The following is a 14,848-nucleotide window of genomic DNA, read 5'->3' as shown; positions in this document are numbered from 1 at the left end:
GCCAAGTTTTATCAACTTTCACAAACTATTTCAGAGGAGACAGATGCCATTATCAAATTAAACAATGACTGTTAATGTTATGTACATGTGTACTGGAAAGCGAAAAAGAAACGGAAGGACGATGTTTTAAAATTTGTTGTCCTTTCATTGTTTCGTTAACAACGAAAACACAATAAATTTAAGGCACCGTTATCGGTGCGTAATATCTGTGTCTCGTCGTGTGTTCATGTTTTCGCAGGCGAAAAAGCCGCCAGAATGAAAAACAAAATAACGACAAAAAATGTCGACTTGTTTTTTCGCAAGCGAAAAGACGAAATTGGCAGAAATCAGCAACCATACTTGTATAAAAGTAGGCGTTAAATGAACTGAAGTTTACTTCAGTTTTTATGCAAATGTGAAACATATCTGAAATTTCGGCAAATTATGCTTCTGCGGAATTATCAGTACAAATATTGTATCGTGGTGACGATAATATGCTCCCCGTGAGCGTAAAATACTTAAGAAACAGAGGTTATAATTACATTGAAGAAACTTCTGCAAACAGATGAAATGTGTTATGATGGCAGAAAAGAAAGGGTACTGTTACAATGGAGCCATTTATTTATACAAATAAAGACAACATGAAATTGCATGGAAGTTTGTTGTTCAACGTCATAAGGCTTTAGAATTCAGCTTGTTCAAGTTCGTAGCAGTGGTCATCCAATCTGAAAAGTTTAAACCAAAAAATATTGTTCAGATGTTGCACAAGCCTATCAAATAATCGAAGCAGAGATAGTCAAATGATTAAAACACAAGTGAGCTTAACAATTTAAATGGTATATCACCAGATGCACAAGAGTGCTAACAATTTAAATGGTATACCACCAGGTGAGCCATGTAAATTAAAAGCAAACATATCAAGCTGATAAATGTGTAGATAATAATGACACTCAGTGATGAACTTACGTAGCCATATCTACAGCAACGTCTTTGTCCATAACAGTTGTTAGTTCCTACATCATTCTCATCGCTTGAACAACTATATTTACAAGCACAGCTCATCTGGGCTAAAAACAAAAGGAATCTGGTAGTGAGACTGACTTAAAATGATATTTGTAGGTGCTTTTGCTTGTTGTATATCAAATATCATACCTTTCATTTTTTCACCAAACGCGGCACAATCTGGGCTAAAAATAAAGGTACCTCAATGGATGTTTTTATCACCATTAAAGCATATGTCGTCCGACGCATTTAATCATATATAAGGCATTTTACCAAGGCATTAGAACGTTAAAATAACTGTTCATTTATATATAGAGCATACACTCTTATGAATGGTGTGATGTTAACTATGTATAATAATCTAAGTCATTCTACAGTAAACCCAGTTTGCTAACGGACCCTCCTATGAAATTTCATTTAATTTCCAGCAATAATATAGGCGTAGCTCAGACACATTTTATATAAGAAAATGAGCTTTAAGGGGCAGTAACTCCATTAAAATTGATTCAAGCGGGACTTCCGATGACATGCTTGAAGTTTCACTGAAATCTGTTTTGGAGCTTTGGAGAGGAAACGCGGGCAAGCCAAATGCAAACGGACAGATAGACCGCGAATGCAGCAACAGTATGTTTCCCATGAATTGGGAGGCACAAATATATTTCTTTGTATAAAACAAATTCAAATGTTGTAGATACGGGAGCGGTATACATTCAGGAGACGCATTTAATTCAAGCTTAAATTATCTCGAATGCTCGAGTGACAGTCCGGAGCGCATGACTTTATATCTAAAGTTCTTGACTTGTTAGTTGTAAGACAGTTAAGTTTAGTATATTTCAATTAGCATGAAGGCCTCCGGCCCATACACACAATATTTACATAGCTAAGCTAATACAATACAATACAATGCAGTATGTACATGTGTGATACCCAGTTGACATTTTATTAAGATACACAAATAATAGTGATTATTCAGTTCGTCACATATTACACAGATTACCAAACGTATTACTTATTGTCACAATAGTCCTGTCTTAACTTAAATGCATAATATATATACATTGCTAAGTTTCTAATAATACTGACATTGGTACTTGACATCAAAATACAAAATTTATTAACATTTGGGTATCTAAAATATTTTTCTTGCAGATATTTTTGTCGTATATTTCTATATATTAGACAAATAAGTATTAAATGGTACTCGTCTTCGACATAAAACATAATCTATCATTTTTAGGTATAAATAAATGTCTTTCTTTTTCTATTAACAGTTGGTGGGATGATGATCTTAGAGAGTCGAGACTTGATCTAAACTTATCTATATCTATAGCATCTACATACGCTTCAACATCAAAATTTGTCTTAAATACATGGTAATATGTTAATTTTCTATTCTAAGCGCATTTTGTGTTCTACATTTGCAGATACTGTTCTTTTAGACGTTGCAAATTATATATAAAACATTTTGATTGTTTACTTTTTGACTTTCCCAAATAGACAGTAGGTCGAGTGCTTGAGACAATTCAACTCTAAAGAAAAAAATAAGTTCTATTCGCATCACCATCGTTTGATTAATCTAAGTGGTGTATAAACTGATCGTTCTTATTTTAACATTTACTACTTTATTTGAGCTAAAACGGAAAATAGTGTCACATTTTAGGATTTGAATAGGGGAGATATATCAATAAAATAAAAGATATATTAAAAAGACATGTTTGTGATTAAATACCAGCAAAGATGAACAATGTGTTTTCGTGAGGCCTGTGAAATATCAATAAAATAAAATATATAGTAAATAGACCTGTTAGTGATTAAATAGACCTGTTAGTAATTAAGTAGAACAAGACGTTTTGGCGAGGTATGTTATGAAAATTTACTGTGACCGGGCAAAGGCTTGCAACACGGTAAGTACATTTAAAACTAAAAGTACTTTTGCAAATACAAAAATGACCATATTCTGAATAATAAATGGTAAATCTGAATGAATACATGTTCATAATAGTTACTAAGAAATTCTTCTTGAGTGTTTTGCTCTGTTTGAGTGTTACGCATCTGTGATGTATATTCGAGTATTTAGCTCATAGCACATTATATCTCATAAGTCAACTCTGTGCGTGCGCTCGTGCATGCGTGAGTGCGTGTGTTAAGCGTCTTTTTAAACATTTTTTCAGTCATATAAACGGCGGTGCCTATGGTGGTTATAAATGAATTAGATCTACTTCGACAGTTGCCTTATGTAGTCAAACCTGCGCAAAGCCGATTGAAACAATTTCTGTGCATTTTATCGGTGATTAAAAACAAATGCAGGTGCAAGTAGACCCCACTTTTGCCATTCCAAAGTTCTGTTGTTACGCAAAAGATTTGACACTATCAAAATATGAAAAAAGTTACATCATTATATAAAGCAAAAAACTGATCATTTCTACAACGTAAAAATAAAAGCACGTCACTATGATGGAAATAAATTCAATCTAACATTTTATCTAAATGAAAGAGGCCTACCTTTTGCTCCGTCAGGCACGATGATAATGGTCACACAACTGACCAAAAGTAACACAAGCATTAGTTTATGCATATTGAATTATACTCGGTAACGAACTTTTTACTTTTAAAAGTTGATGCACAAGTACGTATGTACAGGATGATGAAAGTCAGTCCTTTTTATACAGAAACTTACAAACAGGATACAGATTTTTAGCAACTTTATGTGGTTAAATGTACTCATTTTTGTTTCCTTGTAGTTGTATGTATTCATGTCAATTACACCTCAATCGTTTGACACATTGTTTCGCTCGATGTTATACCAAATTAAAAAATACCAAATATTTTTAACTGAAGCAGAAGGTTTCAATGTTCTATACTGACGACAAAAGTTTTGCTTTACATTTAAACCATAATTACGACAGCAATGACTTGATCGTCAGTCAGAAATGTATGATATAGTTTCAATATTTGTCTTGTAGTGATGATTTTGAATCATTAAAAATATCCCACATTGTATTGATAATTGCGTATCCCATACTGTATTGATGATAGCGAATCATTAAAAATATACCATATTGTATTGATAATTGCGTATACCATATTGTATTGATGATTGCGAATCATTAAAAATATCCCATATTTTATTGATGATGGCGAATCATTAAACATATACCATATTGTATTGATGATTGTTAATCATTAAAAATATCCCATATTGTATTGATGATGGCGAATCATTAAAAATATCCCAAACTGTATTGATGATTGCGAATCATTAAAATATCCCATATTGTATTGATGATTGCGAATCATCAAAAATATCCCATATTGTATTGATGATAGCGAATCATTAAAAATATCCCATATTTTATTGATGATGGCGAATCATTAAACATATACCATATTGTATTGATGATTGTTAATCATTAAAAATATCCCATATTGTATTGATGATGGCGAATCATTAAAAATATCCCATATTGTATTGATGATTGCGAATCATTAAAATATCCCATATTGTATTGATGATTGCGTATACCATATTGTATTGATGATAGCGAATCATTAAAAATATCCCATATTTTATTGATGATGGCGAATCTTTAAACATAAACCATATTGTATTAATGATTGTTAATCATTAAAAATATCCCATATTGTATTGATGATGGCGAATCATTAACAATATTCCATATTGTATTGATGATTGCGAATCATTAAAATATCCCATATTGTATTGATGATTGCGAATCATTAAAAATATCCCATATTGTATTGATGATTGCGAATCATTAAAATATACCATATTGTATTGATGATTGCGAATCATTAAAAATATCCCATATTGTATTGATGATGGCGAATCATTAAAAATATCCCATATTGTATTGATGATTGTGAATCATTAAAAATATCCCATATTGTATTGATGATGGCGAATCATTAAAAATATCCCATATTGTATTGATGATGGCGAATCATTAAAATATACCATATATTGTTGCTTATTTTTTCTCTTGTTATTAGGCACCCACGTTTTTCTTTACTGTAAAGTTAGTACATGTATTGTATTTATGCTAGACGATTCCTTAAAATATATTGTAGATTTCTAATTCTTATACTTGTTCTTATTCATTCTGCTAAATTTACCAAGAATTGTTTATGATTTTCACTTACCTACTAATTAATGAAAAAGGGTAAATTTCGCGTCAGTCACTTAAACACGCCAATACATTTGTGAGATTCAATAACTGTATTGTGTAAATAACTTATTGAGACAACCGGAGTGATCTCTGAATCATGCGTAAATTACAACGGGCTCGGAGTCTTGTTTTGCTGTTAATGTTCTTTTTGCTTTTCCTAATTGTAATATTATTTCAAGACACGTAGGCTTTAAACATTTCATGTTTTATATACTGGCGTCGAGTAACCTTACTTTAGATCCGAAATTGTTCAATAATTTCTCCGTAAACGGTTAACATCTACAATTTAGAATGCTGAAAACTCATATTTTAATAATTATGCTGAATCTGGCACATTTCTCGACATATTGAACAAAACAAATTACAATGTCCACTTATTTCTAATTTTATATTTACAATATTGATTTATCAATAGTTAAATATAGTATGTTTAAAGAGGCGTATCTGACATTTGAACATATAACAAGGTAAAAGTAGAGCGAATCTTTGAAGGTAAGTATATTAAAATAATGTTACAAAGTCAAAATCACGTTTACATGCCTCAGTTTGTAGTAAAATACTATACTTATGTTAATCATTTTTTTCTTAGCAAAAACATTTAACCATTTAACATGGACGGTTTGTTAAAAGGATGTAAAGTATTTTAATTAAGTACAAGTACCTTCTTGCATAAAATACCTATGTTTCAAGGAAAGTATCACTCGAGATGATTCGCCTAAATCAGAACCATTGTCTCAATGATGTTGTGAAACAACATATTTACATTTAAAGTTTTGTATAGATATAGCTTTTAAGTTTAAAGCAGGTGAAAAAAATAGCGCGAGGTTTGTCTGTTCTAAAAGGTTATAGCACAATATCTTTTCCTTTGATATCGGTTCCGGTATTGTTTACATTTCAATGTGAGTGTACGTTTTAGCTCTTTGGTAGCAAAAAATGTGGCAGCTGTATTTGTACTGTGTGGCAGCTGTATTTGTACTGAAACTCGATTTCGGCCATATATGACCGAAAAAAAACTCGTTTAGAAGATATATGGTCCTTACTATTCATTCCTGTCTGTTTAATAGTTATCTTTAAAAATGATTGGTACCTTGAAATGGGTCGAGCTATCTGTTACAACCCTGTAACATCGTCTATTTTATACAGAACATTTAGGGAAAGTGTTTAGTGCTGAACCTATTGATAAACTTCAGTAGATTAGACGTGACAATGTTTTCTGTAGTGTTAACCGAAGTATACCCACGAGCATACAGTCAACATATAATGTTTCTCTATAAAATTTGGTTCAAGTGCATGTTCTGTTACGCCTGGTTTACCAAGAGACTATACGTTTTTCAAATGCGTCAAGCACATGGAAAGGGTCTTATAATGTCCATATAGGTCGCATAACGTAGCGCGGCTAGTTTGTAATAAAATTTTCATTTCTTGCTTCATCTAATGAACAAAAACATATATTGTTGATTTAATTCTGGTCTTCATTTAAATGTGTGAACAACATGAATGTTAACATCAATGTAATGTTGTTTTATTTTTTGTTGTTTTTTTTTTTTTGTTTTTTTTTTTTTGTGCTGTTGTTTTGTTTTTGCAGAAATTGAAATGACATTGACAAGTAGATGAAAGAAAGATTGATGTACTGTATGACGCAGTATTTTATTTGACAATTTTACCAACACAAGAAACGAAATAACGCCACCAGCGTTTGAGATATACATATATCATGTTTTTCCTCTATTAAGCAGCATTGTAAAACTTTAGACTAGCTAAATTTAAAACTGGATTGCTTGAATCTAATCATTATATAACATATTATGAAGCATTTCAGTTATAATATCATATATCAATAGATCGTTTATTTACGAATGGAAATCTTATGTTACTGGTTATACTGTCTATGCCGTATGTTTACTACACTATAGCTACTGCTGAAAGGTCATCAGATTCGTTGACTTAAACAAAATCAAAATAAAGCACCTTGACGTCAAAGTCTGTATTTGGGCCCGTGGCTCGAGTCGAAATGTAAAGCTGATGGGATCGCAAGGCAATGCAGATGTTAAATAGTGCTCTATATATACACGGCATCGCCGTTTGAGCTCTTAAATCTTAGCCTTTTGCCCTGCAACCTTCTGATTGACGGGGTTTCGTTACGGTTGTTTCGCTCCATTACCCCGCAACTTCAACTTCTGTTTCTATTTGCAGAATTGCGGGGCGTAAAGACAAAACGGCACAATATCAGTCTCCAAAAAAATCGTTTTAGAATGAGATTCCCCATTTAAATGTCCAACATCGTACGCGCTTTTTCTTCAAGGCGGCTCCGTGGACATTGGCATTAAAGAATAAAAGTTTGAGCGTATATACAAAGAATAACACATGTATCACCTGTACATCGGTATCACAAAATAGTCATTTGTAGGTTTTAAAACGCTGATTACTTCAACAAATTTTACATGTTTTTTTCACATAAACATTCGAAGATGACACGTATATAGGAAAGAATTGTTTGTACATGTACTCTACATGTTCTGGATACTTATGAATGCGGCGACAACTTTTACAAAATGTCATTTTTATAGTTTCCGTAATTAATGTCTGCGAATTAAATTCAGAACAGCTATGACAAAACACTTGAAACTCTTTTATTTGATTAAACGCCTTTTTTTACGTAAAACATATTCAATGGCGTTTTACAAACACATAATAAAATTTACGTCTACAAATTAAGACATTTTAAAGATGTATGAAATAAACGAACATAAATATCATTGTGAATAAACTATTCAGTAAGTATTAAACAAAAGATCAGGCATCAGATAAGATTTATAAAATATTAGAATATTAAGATACAGTAAGATAGCTGTTTTGTTAGTAAGTTAGTAAAAGTGAGTTATTGTGACATGTCCATAAGTTATTACAAACAACTGTATTTTTGTATTTGTGATAAAATTGTTCATATTCGAATGTATTTACACAGTTCAAATCATTCAGTTTATGTTACCACAATACCTTAAAAATCACAGTCATAGTCTCTAAAAGAGCGCATAGTAATTTCCAAAATAATGAGTTTTCAACTTCTTTTTGAAAACATCTAATGTGTCCGAGTTCCAACAGTACCGAAACTTCTGTCGCTGAACGTTTTGCGCTTGTTGAAAGAACAGAAACAGAATTTGAAGAACGCAAGTTCCTTGTCTGTGTTTGTTTTATGAGAAGTTCTGAAAGATATTCCGGAGAATTTCCAACTGAACAATTATACATGTAGGTGAGCATTTTAAATGTGATTCTGGCTTTGATGGATAGCCAGTGAAGATCATAGAGCGCTTGCTTGGAACTGCCATATTTTCTTCGATTTAGGACAAGTTTTGCACACATGTTCTGAATTCGTTGCATTTTGTTTATCCCGCTTTGAGCAATACCATACAAAATGACATTGCAATAACCTAAATGGGATATCACCAATGACAGCACAAGAGTGTCGGCAGCCTCTTTGGTAAGATATTTCCGGATACACTTTATTCTGAAGTAGTTGAGCATTGCTGTTCTACACTTTCGTTTTATATGCTCTTTCAGATTCAAGTTTTCATCCAGGTATGCACCTAGATATCGAATAAAGCTCACTGATTTCACTTCATCACCTACAATGCATATTTTGTAAGTTGCACACTTAGAGAGCTGTTTCCTACTACCAAACAGGATGAACTCGGTTTTGGAAGTGTTCATTTTGAGCTTATTTTCATTCATCCAGTTGTTGATTGTTATAGCACATTGTTCAAGTTCTTGTATTGCCTGGGATTCGACTGTTGGAGATGATGGTTTAAAGCGTTTATTAGCAGTGTGGTCATCCGCAAAGCCGTAAACTGAAATCGACGGCGGAATAACATCAAACAGTGTCCCCGTATATGTGAAATAGAGCCACGGTCCTAAGCAACTTGTGGAACGCTACAATGTAATTGGCGTGGAAGGGACATGGCTGAATTGACATTTACACGGCAACTTCTGGGCCGCAGATAGGAATCAACCCAGCTCAGTGCTGTTCCACATACGCCATACTGCTTGTTCAACACATCAACGAGAATGACATGGTCTACAGTATCAAAGGCGGCACTGAGATCGATGGCAATTGAAAGTTTGAACATATAACAAGGTAAAAGTAGAGCGAATCTTTGAAGGTAAGTATATTAAAATAATGTTACAAAGTCAAAATCACGTTTACATGCCTCAGTTTGTAGTAAAATACTATACTTATGTTAATCTTTTTTTTTCTTAGCAAAAACATTTAATCATTTAACATGGACGGTTTGTTCAAAGGATGTAAAGTATTTTAATTAAGTACAAGTACCTTCTTGCATTAAATATCTATGTTTCAAGGAAAGTACCACTCGAGATGATTCGCCTAAATCAGAACCATTGTCTCAATGATGTTGTGAAACAACATATTTACATTTAAAGTTTTGTATAGATATAGCTTTTAAGTTTAAAGCAGGTGAAAAAAATAGCGCGAGGTTTGTCTGTTCTAAAAGGTTATAGCACAATATCTTTTCCTTTGATATCGGTTCCGGTATTGTTTACATTTCAATGTGAGTGTACGTTTTAGCACTTTGGTAGCAAAAAATGTGGCAGCTGTATTTGTACTGTGTGGCAGCTGTATTTGTACTGAAACTCGATTTCGGCCATATATGACCGAAAAAAAACTCGTTTAGAAGATATATGGTCCTTACTAGTCATTCCTGTCTGTTTAATAGTTATCCTTAAAAATGGTTGGTACCTTGAAATGGGTCTAGCTATCTGTTACAACTCTGTAACATCGTCTATTTTATACAGAACATTTAGGGAAAGTGTTTAGTGCTGAACCTATTGATCAACTTCAGTAGATTAGACGTGACAATGTTTTCTGTAGTGTTAACCGAAGTATACCCATGAGCATACAGTCAACATATAATGTTTCTCTATAAAATTTGGTTCAAGTGCATGTTCTGTTACGCCTGCTTTACCAAGAGACGATACGTTTTTCAAATGCGTCGAGAACATGGAAAGGGTCTTATAATGTCCATATAGGTCGCATAACGTAGCGCGGCTAGTTTGTAATAAAATTTTAATTTCTTGCTTCATCTAATGAACAAAAACATATATTGTTGATTTAATTCTGGTCTTCATTTAAATGTGTGAACAACATGAATGTTAACATCAATGTAATGTTGTTTTATTTTTTGTTGTTGCTTTTTTTCTTTTTTTTTTTTTGCTGTTGTTTTGTTTTTGCAGAAATTGAAATGACATTGACAAGTAGATGAAAGAAAGATTGATGTACTGTATGACGCAGTATTTTTTTTTGACAATTTTACCAACACAAGAAACGAAATAACGCCACCAGCGTTTGAGATATACATATATCATGTTTTTCCTCTATTAAGCGGCATTGTAAAACTTTAGACTAGCTAAATTTAAAACTGGATTGCATGAATCTAATCATTATATTACATATTATTAAGCATTTCAGTTATAATATCATATATCAATAGATCGTTTATTTACGAATGGAAATCTTATGTTACGGGTTATACTGTCTATGCCGTATGTTTAATACTCTATAGCTACTGCTGAAAGGTCATCAGATTCGTTGACTTAAACAAAATCAAAATAAAGTACCTTGACGTCAAAGTCTGAATTTGGGCCCGTGGCTCGAGTCGAAATATAAAGCTGATGGGATCGCAAGGCAATGCAGATGTTAAATAGTGCTCTATATATACACGGCATCGCCGTTTGAGCTCTTACATCTTAGCCTTTTGCCCTGCAACCCTCTGATTGACGGGGTTTCGTTACGGTTTTTTCGCTCCATTACCCCGCAACTTCAACTTCTTTTTCTATTTGCGGAATTGCGGGGCGTAAAGACAAAACGACACAATATCAGTCTCCAAAACAATTCGTTTTAGAACGAGATTCCCCATTTAAATGTCCAACATCGTACGCGCTTTTTCTTCAAGGCGGCTCCGTGGACATTGGCATTAAAGAATAAAAGTTTGAGCGTATATACAAAGAATAACACATGTATCACCTGTACATCGGTATGACAAAATAGTCATTTGTAGGTTTTAAAACGCTGATTACTTCAACAAATTTTACATGTTTTTTTTTCACATGAACATTTGAAGATGACACGTATATAGGAAAGAATTGTTTGTACATGTACTCTACATGTTCTGGATACTTATGAAAGCGGCGACAACTTTTACAAAATGTCATTTTTATAGTTTCCGTAATTAATGTCTGCGAATTAAGGGGAGAACAGCTATGACGAAACACTTGAAACTCTTTTATTTGATTAAACGCCTACGTAAAGCATATTCAATGGCGTTTTACAGACACATTAAAAAATTTACGTCTACAAATTAGACATTTTAAAGATGTATGAAATAAATGGACATAAATATCATTGTGAATAAACTATTCAGTAAGTATTAAACAAAAGATCAGGCATCAGATAAGATTAATAAAATATTAGAATATTAAGATACAGTAAGATGTTTTGTTAGTAAGTAAGTAAAAGTGAGTTATTGTGACATGTCCATAAGTTATTACAAACAACTGTATTTTTGTATTTGTGATAAAATTGTTCATATTCGAATGTATTTACACAGTAAAAATCATCCAGTTTATTTAACCACAATACCTTAAAAATCACAGTCATATTCTCTAAAAGAGTGCATAGTAATTTCCAAAATAATAAGTTTTCAACTTCTTTTTGAAAACATCTAATGTGTCCGAGTTCCAACAGTACCAAAACTTCTGTCGCTGAACGTTTTGCGCTTGTTGAAAAGAACAGAAACGGAATTTGAAGAACGCAGGTTCCTTGTCTGTGTTTGTTTTATGAGAAGTTCTGAAAGATATTCCGGAGAATTTCCAACTGAACAATTATAAATGTAGGTGAGCATTTTAAATGTGATTCTGGCTTTGATGGATAGCCAGCGAAGATCATAGAGCGCTTGCTTGGAACTGTCATATTTTCTTCGATTTAGGACAAGTTTTGCACACATGTTCTGAATTCGTTGCATTTTGTTTACCTCGCTTTGAGCAATACCATACAAAATGACATTGCAATAACCTAAATGGGATATCACCAATGACAGCACAAGAGTGTCGGCAGCCTCTTTGGTAAGATATTTCCGGATACATTTTATTCTGAAGTAGTTCAGCATTGCTGTTCTACACTTTCGTTTTACATGCTCTTTTAGATTAAAGTTTTCATCCAGGTATGCACCTAGATATCGAATAAAGATCACTGAATTCACTTCATCACCTACAATGCATATTTTGTAAGTTGCACACTTAGAGAGCTGTTGCCTACTACCAAACAAGAGGAACTCGGTTTTGGAAGTGTTCATTTTGAGCTTATTTTCATTCATCCAGTTGTTGATTGTTATAGCACATTGTTCAAGTTCTTGTATTGCCTGGGATTCGACTGTTGGAGATGATGGTTTAAAGCGTTTATTAGCAGTGTGGTCAACCGCAAAGCCGTAAACTGAAATCGACGACGGAATAACATCAAACAGTGTCCCCGCATATGTGAATTAGAGCCACGGTCCTAAGCAACTCCCTTGTGGAACGCTACAATGTAATTGGCGTGTAAGGGACATGGCTGAATTTACATTTACACGGCAACTTCTGGGCCGCAGATAGGAATCAACCCAGCTCAGTGCTGTTCCACATACGCCATACTGCTTGTTCAACACATCAACGAGAATGACATGCTCTACAGTATCAAAGGCGGCACTGAGATGTATGGCAATTAAAGCCTTAACTTCTTTCATCTCCATAGCATCCAGCAAATCATTTACTAGACGTAACAATGCTGACTCGCAAGACTGGTTTTTCCTGTAAGCAGATTGGTTTTTGGGTAGAAGATTGTGTTTGTTTACATGATCGTTGATCCTGAACAGAGCTGCTTTTTCAATTAGATTTGACAAAAACGAGAGGTTACTAACAGGCCTGTAGTTTGCAAATTCAAGTGTTGATGCTGCAGGTGCGATCGCCATAGTAATAACATAGTTGGCAAAATTGGCAAAATTTTGACAGACAACTTACTATTTACAGGCATGCAGATCCAGAGTGAGGTTTAATTCACATTAATATCTAATGTATATTAATGTAATAATTTACAAAGAGTAGTTAAACGTTTTCATTTTTATGGTTATAAACTGTTCCATTTTTATTTAATAAATACAACATTTATACAAGTTTAGGACACTTGTGTAGTTGTTCGCCTAAAGCGTACTAACATCTACTTTGTTCTTGATATAGTAAATTGGTTGTTTTTGTAATATCGTGTAACTGACATGTTTTCTGGTGTATATTCTATTAATTCTTTATTATGTTAATCTGTGCCCACCTTGTTCAGCTAAATTAGGATTGAGCGTCAATCCACGGATCGCTGGGTAGTGAATTAGATTCCCGGGCGAGGCGTTTGTTCTCCGAGACCAGTTGATAAAGAAACAGTGTCTCAAATCATTCGTCCTATACCCCTGATTCAGGTGTTACGTACGACTGTACAGAATCCAGGAACACCGTCTATGCCAACACAACAGAAGTAGTTCAGCTGTAATGCGTACACACGTCCACGATCATGCAAAGGCAAACCCTGATGAATTGTTTTCAGGACATAGCGCTACTTGATTTTTCAAATAAACAGCTGTTTACTACATCTGCCGGCCATACAATGTCAATTCATTGACAATCCTTTATAAATCCAATTATTCTAAAATCCAGTCGATAAATATAGACCAACGTCAATTCGATGTTCAACTCCTGACCCCCGTTAAACATCTTGCGATTTTGGAACATTTATTTGTTGGATATTCATACTTCGAGGGCTTGGTGCAAAACTATTGTAAGTGTATATAAATAAAGAACAAGATACAATAGTTTTGCGCCAAGCCCTCGACTTGTTTTAAGGATTGCATATCGGTGGGTCTTACTAAATTTTGACAACAATTATGAAAAAGTCTCCAGAAGTGTCCTCTTGCTGCGTATTGAAATAATGTTTATTTCTTGCTTATTTCACTTATGGAGCGTGTGTAATGTTGCTAAAGGCACACAAAACAATATGGAGATAAAAATGGTAGCAGGCTTTTACACTATCGCCCATAAGCCATGAATAGGCTCAATCATCTTTGTTTTGTTGGTCAACCTGTGGAATTTCTACTTTTCTATTTACTTGATGGTATTATTCATTACGAATAGATGAATCATTTGCTGCGTTCTTCCCTACATTTTTAAACAAAATATGTTAAACGGGGACAAAAGAGAACATCAGATTGACATCGGTCGATAGTTGTCGACTGGATTTTAGAATAGTTTGGATTTATAATGGATTGTCGTGCCCACTCGCGTTGAAATGATGCACTGAGGGGCACCTGAAGTCTTCCTCCACCATCAAAGCTGGAAAGTCGCCATATGACCTATAACTGTGTGGGTGCGACGTTAATCCCAACAAAAATAATACATTTCTTGAATTTTTAAAGATTGATTGAAGTCGTAAAATACATAAAATTATATCATCGCATCACTCGAGTTTGCTGGAGTTTTTAGATGCTATCAAGAACATATTATGCTATGCTAAAGATATAAGAAATTTCATAAATTAAAAATTAATATACTCCAACAATTATGACAGCTATTTCCAAAATATCGAGAGGGAGTTA

The 14,848-nt window shown here is 33.6% G+C and overlaps 1 long non-coding RNA gene across 1 annotated transcript; it reads right to left on the bottom strand.

Annotated features, from left to right (window-relative positions):
- Nucleotides 1-582: 582 nt before the first annotated feature.
- On the bottom strand, nucleotides 583-3,635 carry LOC123526592 (uncharacterized). The gene is made up of 3 exons (XR_006681618.2): nucleotides 3,484-3,635; nucleotides 946-1,046; nucleotides 583-704 (listed from the first exon to the last, which is right to left on the bottom strand). It is a non-coding gene; the product is annotated as an uncharacterized LOC123526592 (long non-coding RNA).
- Between the last annotated feature and the right edge of the window lie 11,213 nt (nucleotides 3,636-14,848).

This window comes from Mercenaria mercenaria, chromosome 14 (assembly GCF_021730395.1).
Source record: "Mercenaria mercenaria strain notata chromosome 14, MADL_Memer_1, whole genome shotgun sequence".
Taxonomy (NCBI): Eukaryota; Metazoa; Mollusca; class Bivalvia; order Venerida; family Veneridae; genus Mercenaria; species Mercenaria mercenaria.
The sequence above is the reverse complement of the archived record's forward strand: the minus strand, read 5'-3'. Positions and strand labels throughout refer to the sequence as shown.